Source organism: Corythoichthys intestinalis, chromosome 7 (genome assembly GCF_030265065.1).
Source record: "Corythoichthys intestinalis isolate RoL2023-P3 chromosome 7, ASM3026506v1, whole genome shotgun sequence".
NCBI lineage: Eukaryota > Metazoa > Chordata > Actinopteri > Syngnathiformes > Syngnathidae > Corythoichthys > Corythoichthys intestinalis.
This window is the reverse complement of record NC_080401.1, coordinates 4,374,917-4,388,760: the sequence shown is the minus strand read 5'-3', so window position 1 is coordinate 4,388,760 and position 13,844 is coordinate 4,374,917. Positions and strand designations below refer to the sequence as shown.

The 13,844-nt window shown below is 47.2% G+C and overlaps 1 long non-coding RNA gene and 1 other non-coding gene across 2 annotated transcripts; both read right to left on the bottom strand.

The window, feature by feature from the left end:
* Positions 1-3,156: 3,156 nt before the first annotated feature.
* Positions 3,157-3,238, bottom strand: trnas-gcu (transfer RNA serine (anticodon GCU)). Its single transcript has one exon. It is a non-coding gene; the product is annotated as a tRNA-Ser (tRNA).
* A 6,761-nt stretch (positions 3,239-9,999) lies between these two features.
* Positions 10,000-10,617, bottom strand: LOC130918525 (uncharacterized). The gene is made up of 3 exons (XR_009063774.1): positions 10,562-10,617; positions 10,396-10,457; positions 10,000-10,305 (listed from the first exon to the last, which is right to left on the bottom strand). It is a non-coding gene; the product is annotated as an uncharacterized LOC130918525 (long non-coding RNA).
* Between the last annotated feature and the right edge of the window lie 3,227 nt (positions 10,618-13,844).

Sequence of the window (13,844 nt, the reverse complement as noted above, 5' to 3'; positions counted from 1 at the left end):
AAATGGGTTCATATATTTACAGTTTATTCTGCATTATTTACAAGTGTGTCAACATCCAGATTATTTTTATGGGGGCGGGTTTCCCAGTTGTTTCTAGTTACTAGGCATAGTGAAGTAGCAGTACAAAATCCAGGCTAAATTTATCTTTAAATGACATATGGTCATAGAAGAAAAAAAATATAAGACCACCCTTGGATTTCTAGAATTTCATGTTACTTTAATGCTCAGTACTACTTTATATTGCTTGACTGATATGTTGTTTAGCACAAAGAATCAGTGAGTCAGTATTTAAAGGATTATTTACAAAACGATATGCAAGATATAACACACTTACCTTAATGAACACACATTTAAATAAAAACAACATGCAAACATGCAAATATAATGCAGTATTTTATAAAATTAAACATGACAAAATATATACATAGGAAAAGGGTAATAGAATTTACATTTTAGTGGGATAAATGCATTTACATGTTTACAGTTTATTCTACATTATTTAAAAATGTGTCCTCATGCAGATTATTTTAATGAGGGCGGGTTTCTCAGTTTGTGCTGCCGCTGCTCATTCAGCCACTCCTCTAAAGTTTTGCTTCCAAATGAAATGGGGCAAAATGTGGCCCCGCCGAAGCGGCTGTGTCCAAACTCTTTAGTTTTGGCCTGCCACTGGGGCAACAGGAGTTAGAGCCTTGACAGGGGCAGCTAAGGTCCCACCTGCACCAGGGTATCGAACAATGACCTGGAGGAGTGATGCAGGAGCTGGGGGAGCAGGAGGAGCTGCTTGGGTGATGGGCCGCACAGCAGTGGCACTAGCAGGTCGTCTACCCGGCCGCAACTTAGGAGCCTGTCCCGTCCTGTTTGGTGGAAGGACGAACTCATGCTGGGGCCCTGATGTGAAGGGAGGCTTCTCCAGCCTTTCCCGTGGAGCAGGAAGCTGAGAGCTGGCCACAGTGATGCGGTCCTCAGAAGCAAAGCCTTGGGAAAGGACACTTCGCTCCTGAGAGTTCTTCCGTCGATTAAACCTGCAGCCAAAAAATGTAAACATTACCAATGACGGCTAAACTTTTCACTTAAATGTCAATATAATACATAGAAAACATTGTGCTTACCACTGATTAGCTGAGTTGACCACAACCACCTTGTTTAAGGATGTTAGAGGTGCATGAGAAAGGGGGGTGGATCCCCAAGCAGTCAGCCGGTTGAGATGAATGATATTTTATTGGTGAACACAAGATAGTTGATGACGTGAGAGCCAAGGCAGAAGTTGAGTGACGTTAGGCTTGGAGTAGTTTAGCCGGGGCAAAGAGGGGGATCGGAAGGAGGCAGGCGTGGAATCCGACAATCAGCACTGAGGCAAGAGCAAAAATAGTAAAAAAAAAAAAAAACAGTAATCAAATGGATGAATCAAAATGTTAAGATGCAACCGACAGAGGTAAGCAGACAAGTTGATCGGGCGAGGAGGTGGTGGCGTCCACTTGCTTTTAAAGATGGCTGATTGTTATTGCCCACACCTGTGGTATGTATGTATGTATATACACACATATATGTATATATATATATACATATATATATATACACACACACGCAACTATACACATATATATCACACATATCGTAAAATTTAGAATATGAATTCATTAAGTAATAATGTCAAGTTATTAATAAAAATGGCACTTGCTTTTATAATATTGTGTACATTTTTTTCTTTATTTTGGGCGGAATATATGATCTCATAGAATTATGGGATGCACACAATATAGCATTGATGATAAAATGAGTACTGTGATCAATGTACTGTATTCAGCGGGATAGCATTGATGATAATTAATAAAATGACGGCACGGTGATCAATGTACTATATTTAGCGGGACAGACTCTCCGCAAAGCAAGGGTTTGAATAAACTCATTATGATTGCTTATGTTAGCTAGACCGTTACAAGACTGTAGTGACCACTACCTCATAACAGAATTCACCTATGGAACTTATGTGGGGAATGTTGTGTTCCGGGGACGAGAATGATCCAAAATCATCCGCTCCACATTAGTCATGTAGCGTGTTTAAACCGTCCTTATTTGATATAACTACAGGGACACTAGAGAGTTAGAAGAGCCAAGAGCAGCGGCAGAACACGAAGCACACGAACTCTACTCACGAGCTACGAGACTGAAGGAGTTTACTAATGAGCAAAACAGCAAAGATTACACATTTATTTGTTAACAGAGAAAGATATTTTCAAACTTACCGTTCACTAAAGCAGCTGTCCTGTTAACTTGCAATGAAGAAAAGGAGTCGTCCCGATAACTTGCAGTGAAAAATGAAGCAACGTCACGACGGCAGTGACGCATATTCCCACCGGCCCATGTCGCGGTTTGCGCGTGCGCGAGAGGTCCGCGCTGATTGGTTTACTTTTCCGCCCCACTTTACTAACTTTCCGCGAGCTCTGCGCTGATTGGCTTATTTCTTCCCTAACTTCCCCTGACTTTCCGCGAGCTGGCTTATTTTGCCCTAACTTCTCCCTAATTTTGCTCTAACATCAGAGTGCAGCAGGCGCAAGCGAGAGGTAGGGGGATCGATGCCCTCATTCGCCAGTTGCCGATGGGTTGGCAGTCTTTTATGGTCTCAAAAACCATGGATGAAACCTCAAGCCAGATAGTTTTTTCAAGCTCGTCAATAGGCTCAGATCTGGTTTGTATTTCAAAAACAAAGACACTTCTTCTGTTTTGCATCTCGAAACAAAAGACACTTCTTTGAGAACAATTTTGTCCAAATTTAGGAAGCGACCTCTCACCTAACAGACCTTTATATTACAGCCCAAAGATAAGTAATCAACACATTTCAGAATCAGATAAAGAAGGGCTCCAAAATTAAAGTTTGAATTTCAAAGGAACCCAGAGATGAAGGAACAAAGACCAATTGCCTGGTGTCTTTCTCCTTCGAGGTGGCCAGCATCACTGAAAGAGACGAGCCACATTCCACATTCTTCCAGTGAAGACTTTGACCCATTACTGTGTTTTCGCAAGCCTGAGAAGAACTGGAGATGCATGGTGCAGATGTACAAAGCAGAAATTGGAACACTTGCAATTGTTTCAGTGTGGTCTGCCCCAGTGGAATTGGTCTCAAGCCAGATACACCACCAAGTAGCAAATGCAAGAACACGATGAGGATGGGATTCAAACCCATGCGTGTAGAACACAATGGATTAGCAGTGCATCTCCTTAACCACTCGGTCACCTCATCACAATGTTAGCAACAGATCTCAGGGCAACGGGAGTGACCTACGCCAACTGTATCCGTATGTTTCACTGACAATAGTATCGTTGCCCAGGTTCATCATGTTGAAAGGGAATTAGCTCAAGTGGTAGAGCGCTCGCTGCGCAAAGGATGGGGCCCAATCTTTGAGCTTCCCCGCACACGCGAGAGCGGCGGAAAAGCCGCTGCGCCGGTGGCGTCGTTGCCGGACGGTAATCGGAGGCGGCCCGTACATTGTTGTGTACGGATTAGCGAAAATGTATTTGCCACGGGCTGTGTCGAACCAGCGACCCTCGACTCAAAATGCCGGATGCGCGCGCCGTCCTGACGTCATCTTACCGAAATCTATCCGTCACGTAGTCCCTTCTCTGACAGCAGATTCTTTCACTAGAGGGCACAATCTGAATGTGTTCTAATCTGACATCAGATTCTTTCACTTTAGGGCACAATCTGAATGTGTTCTAATGTGAAAGATCAGCTTAGTTTGGATTCCTCGCTTGTTTACGTTGATAACTGGATAGCAGTTTACCTCTTAGATAAAATATTTTTCCGTTTGATTTGCTTTTCATTCATTAGAATGGCTCTTTATTGTCATAGCAAATAATTAGACCACAGTTGATCGCTACAATTTAATGCCCAGTATTAGTTTGTATTACTTGACAAATATGTTGTTTAGCCATCTAGATGTATACAATGGTTTTATTTGTCATGCCAATAGAAAAGGAGCACTTTCGCCTCCTTTGTTATTATATTAAAAAGTGCAACTTATTTGCATGCACAAGCCTTTGAAACCTTGGCATCAATGAGTCAGTATTTACAAAACATCATGCAAGACATAAGACACTTGCCTTAATGAACACTTGGGTAAAAAAACAATATATACACAGGAAAAAGGATAATAGAATGACACTTTATTGGGATAAATGGGTTCACATATTTACAGTTTATTCTACATTATTTACAAGTGTGTCCATCCAGATTTTTGTTAAGGGGGCGGGTTTCGCAGTTCTTTCTGCTGGCGCTGCTCATTCAGCCACACTTCTAAAGATTTGCCTCCTGACGAACTGAGGCAAAAGGTGGCCCTGCCAAAGCGGCTGTGTCCAAACTCCTTAATTTTGGGTTGCCCACACTTTGAGCACTTGTTAACTGCCACTTCGCGGACATATCTTCTTTTCTGGACTCCACTGGCTTCCTGTTCTGCCCTGCGCCGCTTGTTCCTCACTGTGAGACGAGACACAGGAGCCACTGGGGCAACAGGAGTTTGAGCCTGGACAGGGGCGGCTAGGGACCAACCAGGGTTTAAAACAATGATCTGAGGCGGCAATGCAGGAGCTGGGAGAGCAAGAGGAGCAGGAGGATGTGCTGGAGCGATGGGCCGGACGACAGTGGCACTAGCAGGCTGTCTACCCGGCCGCAACTTAGGAGCCTGTCCCGCCCTATTTGGAGGAAGGACGAACTCGTGCTGGGGCCCTGATGTGGAGGGAGGCTTATCCATCCTTTCCCGTGGAGCAGGAAGCTGTGAGCTGGCCACAGCGATGCGGTCCTCACAAGCAAGGCCTTGGGAAAGGACACTTCGCTCCTGAGAGTTCTCCCGTCGATTAAACCTGCAGCCATAAAATGTAAACATTACAAATGACCGCTAAACTTTTTACATAAATTTCAATATAAAAAACATTGTGCTTACCACTGAGTGAGAGTCCTCTGATTCAGCAGAAAAAGTTGAAGAGAGGTGGCCTCCATCAGGGTGTGGCAGTTCAGCACCACGTCTCGGATGTGGTGGTAGTCATTGAGTACTTTGGTCCAACGAGGAAGGCGGACTCCATCCTTTTTACTTGGAGACTTGTGTAGTGCACACAGCTTGACGCACATAGTCTCAACTAAGCGGCTGGAGCTGGGCCACTGAGCTGGCCCTCCTGGATGACCAATCAGGCACCTCTTCACACTGTCCACACCCGGTGTCGTTCCTGCGTTCTTCGGGGCCTTGCAGCGTCCGTGGACAAGCTTGGGCTGGTGTCTGGGCTGGTAGTGGATCCTCCGCTTGTCCCCTTCAGGTAGAGCAGTCCACAAGAGGATGACCTCGCTGACCTGCAGCTCGTTCAGGTAGCATGCCTGACGGAGGGACACCAGGTATTCAGCCAAGTCCTGGACCTTATCCCAGCCAGGTACGCCATCAGGTCCAAGAATTGGAGCCTGCGTAGAAATATCAAAATGAATCAACAAATGATATTAAATTAATGAAAATTACTTGTAAATACTGAAGGGAAATTCAATACAACACACAGCATGTCAAAGCAAATAGAGACTAATAATGATCAGTCAACTCACAAGAGTCTGGTCTGCAGCACTGGACCCAGCAGATGTGGCAGGATCAGAGGCAACACTAGGCTCGTCAGGGTGCTGAAGAGGACACTGCAGGGGGAAGGGCACACGACGCTGGGCAGGGGACTTCGGTGGAGGCAGCCCTTGACTGGATGTGGATGGCTGTGGGACAGTCTCGATGGTGTCATAGAGGACAGGCACCGTCAAGTCGATAGGTTCCTCCTCCAGAAAACCTTCGTCCTGCACCTCCTCATCGTCCATCTGCTCCACCAGTCGATCCTCATCCTCCGGGTTTTCCATGTCAGTCAGGGATTTACCAGTCTGACTGTACAGGTACTCCATGCCGAGAAGCTCCCCTGCATAAACACATCACACACAAAAAAAAAAAGATCAATCAAGTGTTTGAAATAATGTATTAAATATTAAAATTTAACATTAAATACATTTATTGAATACATTTTATAAATGAAAACTTCCTTATACTTCATTACATTGTGAAGACGACATCTAATCTTTAATTCTTCATCAATAAAAATACTTTTGCTACAATTTTCCAAAAATGTCAGAGTTAACAAGAATTATTCTTGCCTGTGTAAACCCCCGGACGCTGGAAGCACTCGTAACAAGGACTTCTTCAGGACCTTGCGGCTGAGCTGGTCCATGGCCTCCCTCTCAGCACTATCATAGGTCCTCAGCTCATGTTTTCCAGTCACTGTCACTGCATGCTCCATTCTGTCCTGGTTCCAGCGCATCAGACCTTCCAGGAGATAGGCCTGGAAGAGAGCGTCACTGGCACTGGTCCCTGCAGGTTAAACAAAAAAATACATAAACTCTGTGTTAGGAGCAAAAACGATTTACTGTAATACAGCAGTTTGCTTGAAAGTAAGTAATAACCCACCAGGGATGAAGCGGTTCAAATGAAGGTGGAAGGACTCCAATGAGGTGGAGCCACGAGCACAGCGATAGCAGCATAGCTCCACACCACCTTTCTTCAGTGACCCCGTCTTCATGTACAGAGGGAAGCCCTCTGGGTCCTGAATACAAGCGATGTGCCTCTGCTGGTCTATCCAGATCTGTTGGATACGCTCGTGGTCCAGCAGTGGTACACCCAGAGTGTCCCTCCCCTTCTCGCTGTCCATCTCGTCAATTAGTGATTTAATCCTCCTAGTAGTCTCCTCCACGCCTCTGGTCCTCTTGCGGCAGTGCAGTGCCAACTCCTTCCTGCTGATCAGCTTGTCCAGGGCCTTCTCTGAGACTGGACCTGCTCCTCTGGCCTGCAGCTCCCCTTGTTTGGCCCGCCGAAGAGCAGTGACATCTTCTGGGTCCAGCTCAAAGATGCACCTGGAGAGTCGAGCCATGAAGATGCCGTAGAGCTGATGGGCTTCCGTGATGACGGCTGCAGCAAACCGCCTTATGAAGTGCCAGATGTCCAGATGCACTTGGAGCTCATCCCACTCAGCAAACGTGGCCCTGACCAGCGACTGTCCCTGTTCATGTGGAGTGCAGCAGTCTCTGTCCACATACAGGATAGCGGGTGGTGCCACTCGCGCTTCCCTGTACCTCCTCACCAGACCCGCTGCCATGGGCCGCAGTCCGTGCCCTTCTGCGGCCGTGAGCACTGACACCAGAATCTGGCCGTGTTCATTGCCCACGTTGGTGCACCAGCCAGCAGTGTTAGCAGCTGCTCCAGCCAGTTTTTTGGTAACCTATATGAAAAACATGTCAAATGAGCAACTATAACAAAAATAAAAGCATTCACATCATTTTTAAAACTCAAGTTTTTTTAATTTACCTTTTTAGTGGAGTCCATCTTGAGGACAGTGTTAAGTTTTGTGTTGGTTTCCTCCTTGTGTGTCCCCGTGATTGCCCATTGATTTCACCTGTTGTGCCTTCTCCCAGTGTCTTGCAATCTGCATCCTAGTGTGTTACCCAGCTGTTCTTCGTTGTCTCGTTACCCTTTGTCTACGTGTGTATATAAGCTCCCAGTTTCTTTTCTGTCCTTGTTGCGTCATTGTCAATGCCCTTGTGCTCGTCAATGTCTGTGTCGGTGTCTGAATCAAGCCCTGTCCAAGCCCTCGTGCATCAGTCCCTCCGATTTAAGTAAGTTTTGTTTGAATCTTGCCCTTTTGATCCTCAGTGCTTTCAGTTGTACTTTGTGTTTTTGTTAGATATCATTAAACGTTTTTTGAGTTCACCTGCCTTGCCGCTTTTGTTTCCCTGCAATTGGGTCCACACAACCTGCCTGCCTGCCCGCGCATTCCCTGACAGAATGACGCAACCAATTGTGGACCCAGCGGGAAAAAGCCGGACCGGCGTGCACGCCGACGACCATCTGCCCGTTCCCCTGATTATATTCTGCCTCGCCACGTTTTTTTGGATTCTGATTTTTCGGACTTTGAGGAGTATCATAATTTATATGATCTCCAATCCTCAGATTCAGACCCTGATTTTGATTTCACAGCCTCTGTTTCCTCTGATCGTTTTTCTTTTTACCCCCCTACCTCTGTGTCCCGTTCGGAGCTCCTTGCCAGAGACTCCTACCTGGGGTCCCGTTGGGCCATCTATCGGGGACCCCCCCGGGGTGGTCTGCGGGGTCGCCCAGGCTCATTGTGGCCTAATGGGTCTATTATGCAGCCCCTGCCACCTGAAGGCGCTCGGCAAAAGCCTCGGCGTGGTCGTCAACGCCGACGGTGTGCGGCTGTGCTGACGTCGTGGCTTCCCGAGGCTCCCGCGCCAGCTCCCCGCAGTCAAGTTCCTCCAGCGCCGACTCCCCGCAGTCAAGTTCCTCCAGCGCCGGCTCCCCGCAGTCAAGTTCCTCCAGCGCCGGCTTCCCGCAGTCAAGTTCCTCCAGCGCCGGCTCCCCGCAGTCAAGTGCCTCCCGCGCCGACTGCTCCTGTTTACTCCTGCGACCCCGCTGCTGTCCCGCCAGCAGACGACGACAACTCCGCTGCTGTCCCGCCAGCAGACGACGACGACTCCGCTGCTGTCCCGCCAGCAGACGACGACGACACCGCTGCTGTCCCGCCAGAAGTCTCCGAAGTTCCTGGCCCACGCCCTGACGATGCTGCTCCCCGCTTCTTGCCACGGCTTGGCGGCATGAAAGATCGAGCACTGCCTCGTCTGGGACGCCCGCCTGATCTGCCCGTGCGGTCGCCAAACGTCTGGCGCCCTGGACGCCCTCCAGATCGACCCTTGCGGTCAGCCCATGTCTGGCGTCCTGGACGCCCGCCTGACTGGCCCTGACGGGCTGGTGTTGCTCCCTCCTCCGAGCAACCTTCTGACTTTCTGTTTCCTCGGGACGTCTGGGATCCGTCCCTTGAGGGGGGGTACTGTTAGGTTTTGTGTTGGTTTCCTCCTTGTGTGTCCCCGTGATTGCCCATTGATTTCACCTGTTGTGCCTTCTCCCAGTGTCCTGCAATCTGCATCCTAGTGTGTTACCCAGCTGTTCCTCGTTGTCTCGTTACCCTTTGTCTACGTGTTTATATAAGCTCCCAGTTTCTTTTCTGTCCTTGTTGCGTCATTGTCAATGCCCTTGTGCTCGTCAATGTCTGTGTCGGTGTCTGAGTCAAGCCCTGTCCAAGCCCTCGTGTATCAGTCCCTCCGATTTAAGTAAGTTTTGTTTGAATCTTGCCCTTTTGATCCTCAGTGCTTTCAGTTGTACTTTGTGTTTTTGTTAGATATCATTAAACGTTTTTTGAGTTCACCTGCCTTGCCGCTTTTGTTTCCCTGCAATTGGGTCCACACAACCTGCCTGCCTGCCCGCGCATTCCCTGACAGACAGAGCCAAAGACTGAGGTTATCTTGGCTTTGACCTCAGGTAGCCGTGAGAGGACGTCCCTGGCGTACACAGACAACAGCCACTTGGGTTTTGGAAGGGCTGGGAGTGGCGGGGGTGCAGAGAAAACTGGAGGCTCAGTCATGGAGGAGTCGGCGAAGGGCTCGCAGGCAGTGAGGTACTCCAGCGTGCACCGTGTCCACGCTGCACTGTGCTCTTCTTGCAGCTTTCTGTAAAGCTGCGTGACACTGTTGCCCTGGGTCCGCTCCCGCATCATTATGACCACACTGTGATCACACGAGTACCTACAGAGAGTAGTATCATTCTGGTCAATGTCGCATTTTATTGTTTAACATTATTAGAGCAATGCCTTCTATTTTATACACCACAAGCACATTATAGTACATTGCTCTTATTCTTGATATTTCATACCTGTATGTCAGAATGGCGGGGAATTTTCTACGGTGCCCCATGTCGAGCTGTGCCAGGATGTCGTCAGACCAGGCCGGTTACTTCTTCTTGCATCCTTTGCACTCCAGATACTCCGTGGCCATGTCATACCACCCATCTATGTCCAGGACCTTGCTCACAGTGCGATAAAGGCCAGCGGCTGTCAGCCTGTGGTTACTGCAGGCTGGCTGGACACAGACGAGTGGAATGGACCACATCTTCAGCGGCATCCAGAGAAACAGAGGGCGACAGAAGAAGACGTCAGGAGAGGCAGGAGGCTGGGTGAAGACATTCGGCGGCTGAGGAGGATACCACCAGAATACAGGATTGGGCATCAACTCCAGCTTCCCTGTATTTGTGTTGGCCCTGAACAGAGCCTTCCTAATCCAGTCCTGCTGGAATGAAGGAAGCTGCTCCTTCCAGTGTCTCGGCAGCTCTGCAGGTGGCTGGGACACAGGAGTCCACACCACTGGAGGAGCAGGGGCTGGGGCTGGAACTGGCGCAGCAGTGCCTGGAGCGTAAAAAGAAAGCGTTAGTTTCATGGAGATTGCGAATGAAACTATGATTGGGATAAACAATGATATAAAAACAGTTCACATACATACACCTTTAAATATCATTTTTTCTTTGACTGGGGACTGGCGCATGCCAAGTGCCAGTTATCTGTATAAATAAAGAAATACATCAAGAAATACATCAAGAAATACATATAATTACAAAATATTAACACAAAATTGTTTATAAAACATTGTTTGAGATGTACGTACTTTGAGAAAGTTGTTCCTCTGCTTGTGAGGCCGCTACCACCATCTCCTGGTCATCTACCTGGTCAAAAAAATTACCCAGCAGCACTATCTGTAAAAACATAGAACACAAAGCATGAAGCAAATGTCACCATCACACCTGCACACATCGACCTGCACTAGATGCTCACCACAGGTAAAGAGCCGTCTTCGGGCTGCGCGCTGAGACGGAGATGGGCAACGTGGCTCTGCAGCTGTTGTTCAAAACAAGATGCTTTTTTAGATACACATATATAGGAATAACTTTAATACCTGCACATCATCTGAATACTTACAGGGTTAGGCTGGACTCATTAGCTTCTTTGCCAGCTGTGAAGCAGACAGATGTGTCCCACGAGCCAACAGGCCCTTCACAGAGGCAGCTACGTGTTGCCTGCTTTGAGTTGCAGCAGGCGGAGCAGAGGCAGCAGTGGTGGGGACATGAGCTGGAGCCTCTCTCTTCAGCACGTATGCCTGGAAGAGGGCCATGTTGGTGTTGGGCCTGGCCTTTGCCTTCTTCAGGTAGGAAATGAAAGACTGAGCCTCCTTGCTTGGGTCTTCATACACCTCCTTCATGGACCTGCCCTTGAAGACACCAAACTCGACCATCAGACGTCCCGTGTCCCCCGTCCTCTGGGCCTCCTGCCGCATTGCCTGTTTTTTCTGGTACACCTCCACAGCCTCCCCCACCTCCCTGATCCGAGAGGTGTAGCTGAGGAACAGATGCTTACTGGCTGACAGCGGGTTGTCCCTCTCCTCTTCCCCCATACTGCTGCACGCCAGATACACTGCATACCCCAGTGAGTTCTCCAGCAGCCACCGGAACCTCTGGCCCTGGTGTTTACCAAACTGGATCCTGCAGTGAGCCAGAACAAGGAACTGGTCACCAGGATCCCCTCCATTCTGTCTCACTAAGGCAGTGGCCTCGGACAGAACCTCCTCCTTACACCTGGCTCTGGATCTCCCTGCCCCCGCAACCTCACTCCTGTTTGCCTCCTCAGTCGGCCCCATGAGGAGTTGACCCTGAGGAGTTTTGCGCAAAACGGGGTATGCATACATATTCTGAAAGGAAACAACCATAAACATTAAAAGATATTATTTGAAATCATAAATCAAAACACTTAATTTATATTTCTTTTATACTCAGCAAAGAATTTACAAATAATCAACATTTTACACAAATTTAGTAATATTTAGAATGAATTCATAAAGAAATAACGTCATGTTATTAATAAAAATGGCACTTGGTTGTATAAGACCGGGTATTTTTTTTTTTTGTAATGTACTGTATTCAGCAGGACAATCTCCGTAAAGCAAGGGTTTGAAAACGCATTATAATCGCTTAACCGGCAATTCCTTACTATGCGGCGAAACGTCCAACATACACAATGCTCAGCGCGCATGCGCACATCGGTTAAAAGCAGCGAGTACTGTTTTTATCTAGTTTTTAGTACCTTTTCATTGCCTCAAAAATACTTTTTGCACGCATTACCCTCTCATACTCTTAAACACACTCATACTCTTAACCATTGTGTTTTTGTGTTAGCTTTGAAGCAGTTGACCACATTAGTCACGCAGCGTATTTTAAAAAGTCCTTATTTATATCCGCCGACCACGAGGCACGAGCTACGACACCGTTACCCATTTATCTGTTAACAGAGAAAATGTTTTCAAACACAACGTTCACTAAAGCAGTTCTGATTACTTGCATTAAGAGTTAAGCGATGACAAACAACTGGGACACAAGTTAGAAGAGACACGAGCGGCGAAGAACACACGAACTCTACTCACGACGAGACCATTACACATTTAGCGGTTAACAGAGAAAATGTTTTCAAACATAAAGTTCACTAAAGCAGTTCTGATTACTTGCAATAAAGAATGAAGCGACGACAAACTACAGCGACACGAGCAGCGAACACGAGGCAGGCACGACCTCCACTCACGACATCGCCCGCTACAAAATATTTCTAACGAGTTCTTTAATGAGTATAACAGTACGCTTTACACATTTATCTATTAACAGAGAAAGGTACTTTCGAACTTACCGTTGTTCACTGAAGCAGTCAGTCCTCCTGGTAACTTGCAATGAAGAATGAATGAAGTGACGACACGACGGCAGACAAATATAGCTACCGGCTAAGGCCGCGATGTGCGCATGCGCACGGGGTCTGCGCCGATTGCCTTTCTATCTTCCCCAACTATCCTAACTTCCGCGAGCTCCGCTGTGATTGGCTTATTTCTTCCCTAACTTTCCCTAAATTTCCGCAAGCTCAGCGCCGATTGGCTTATTTTGCCCTAACTTCTCCCTAATTTTGCTCTAACATCAGAGTGCAGGAGGCGCAAGCGAGAGGTAGGGGGATCGATGCCCTCATTCTCCAGTTGTCAATGGGATGGCAGTCTTTTATGGTCTCAAAAACCATGGATGAGACCTCAAGCCAGATAGTTTTTTCAAGCTCGTCAATAGGCTCAGATCTGGTTTGTATTTAAAAAACAAAGACACTTCTTCTGTTTTGCATCTCGAAACAAAAGACACTTATTGAGAACAATTTTGTCCAAATTTAGGAAGCGACCTCTCACCTAACAGCCCAAAGATAACTAATCAACACATTTCAGAATCAGATAAAGAAGGGCTCCAAAATAAAAATTTGAATTACAAACCAGCACAGAGATGAAGGAACAATGACCAATTGCCTCGTGTCTAACTTTCTACTTCACGGTGGCCAGCATGACTGAAAGAGACGAGTCACATTCCACCTTCTTCCGATAAACACTTTGACCTATTACTGTGGTTTCGCAAGCCCGAGAAAAACTGGGGATGCATGGTGCAGATGAACGAAGCGGAAATAGGAGCAACCGCACTTGTTTCAGTTTGGCCCTGCACCTGTGGAACTGGTCCCAAGCCAGATACAACACCAAGTACCAAATGCAAGAACACGATGACTGATAACTAATCAACAAGTTTCAGAATCAGTTAAAGAAAGGCTCCAAAATTAAAGTTCGAATTTCAAAGGAACCCAGAGATGAAGGAACAAAGACCAGTTGCCTGGTTTCTAACTTTCTCCTTCGAGGTGGCCAGCATCATGGAAAGAGACGAGCCACATTCCACATTCTTCCAATAAACACTTTGACCTATTACTGTGGTTTCGCAAGCCCGAGAAAAACTGGGGATGCATGGTGCAGATGAACGAAGCGGAAATTGGAGCCCCTGCAATTTTTTCAGTTTGGCCCTGCACCTGTGGAACTGGTCCCAAGCCAGGTACAACAC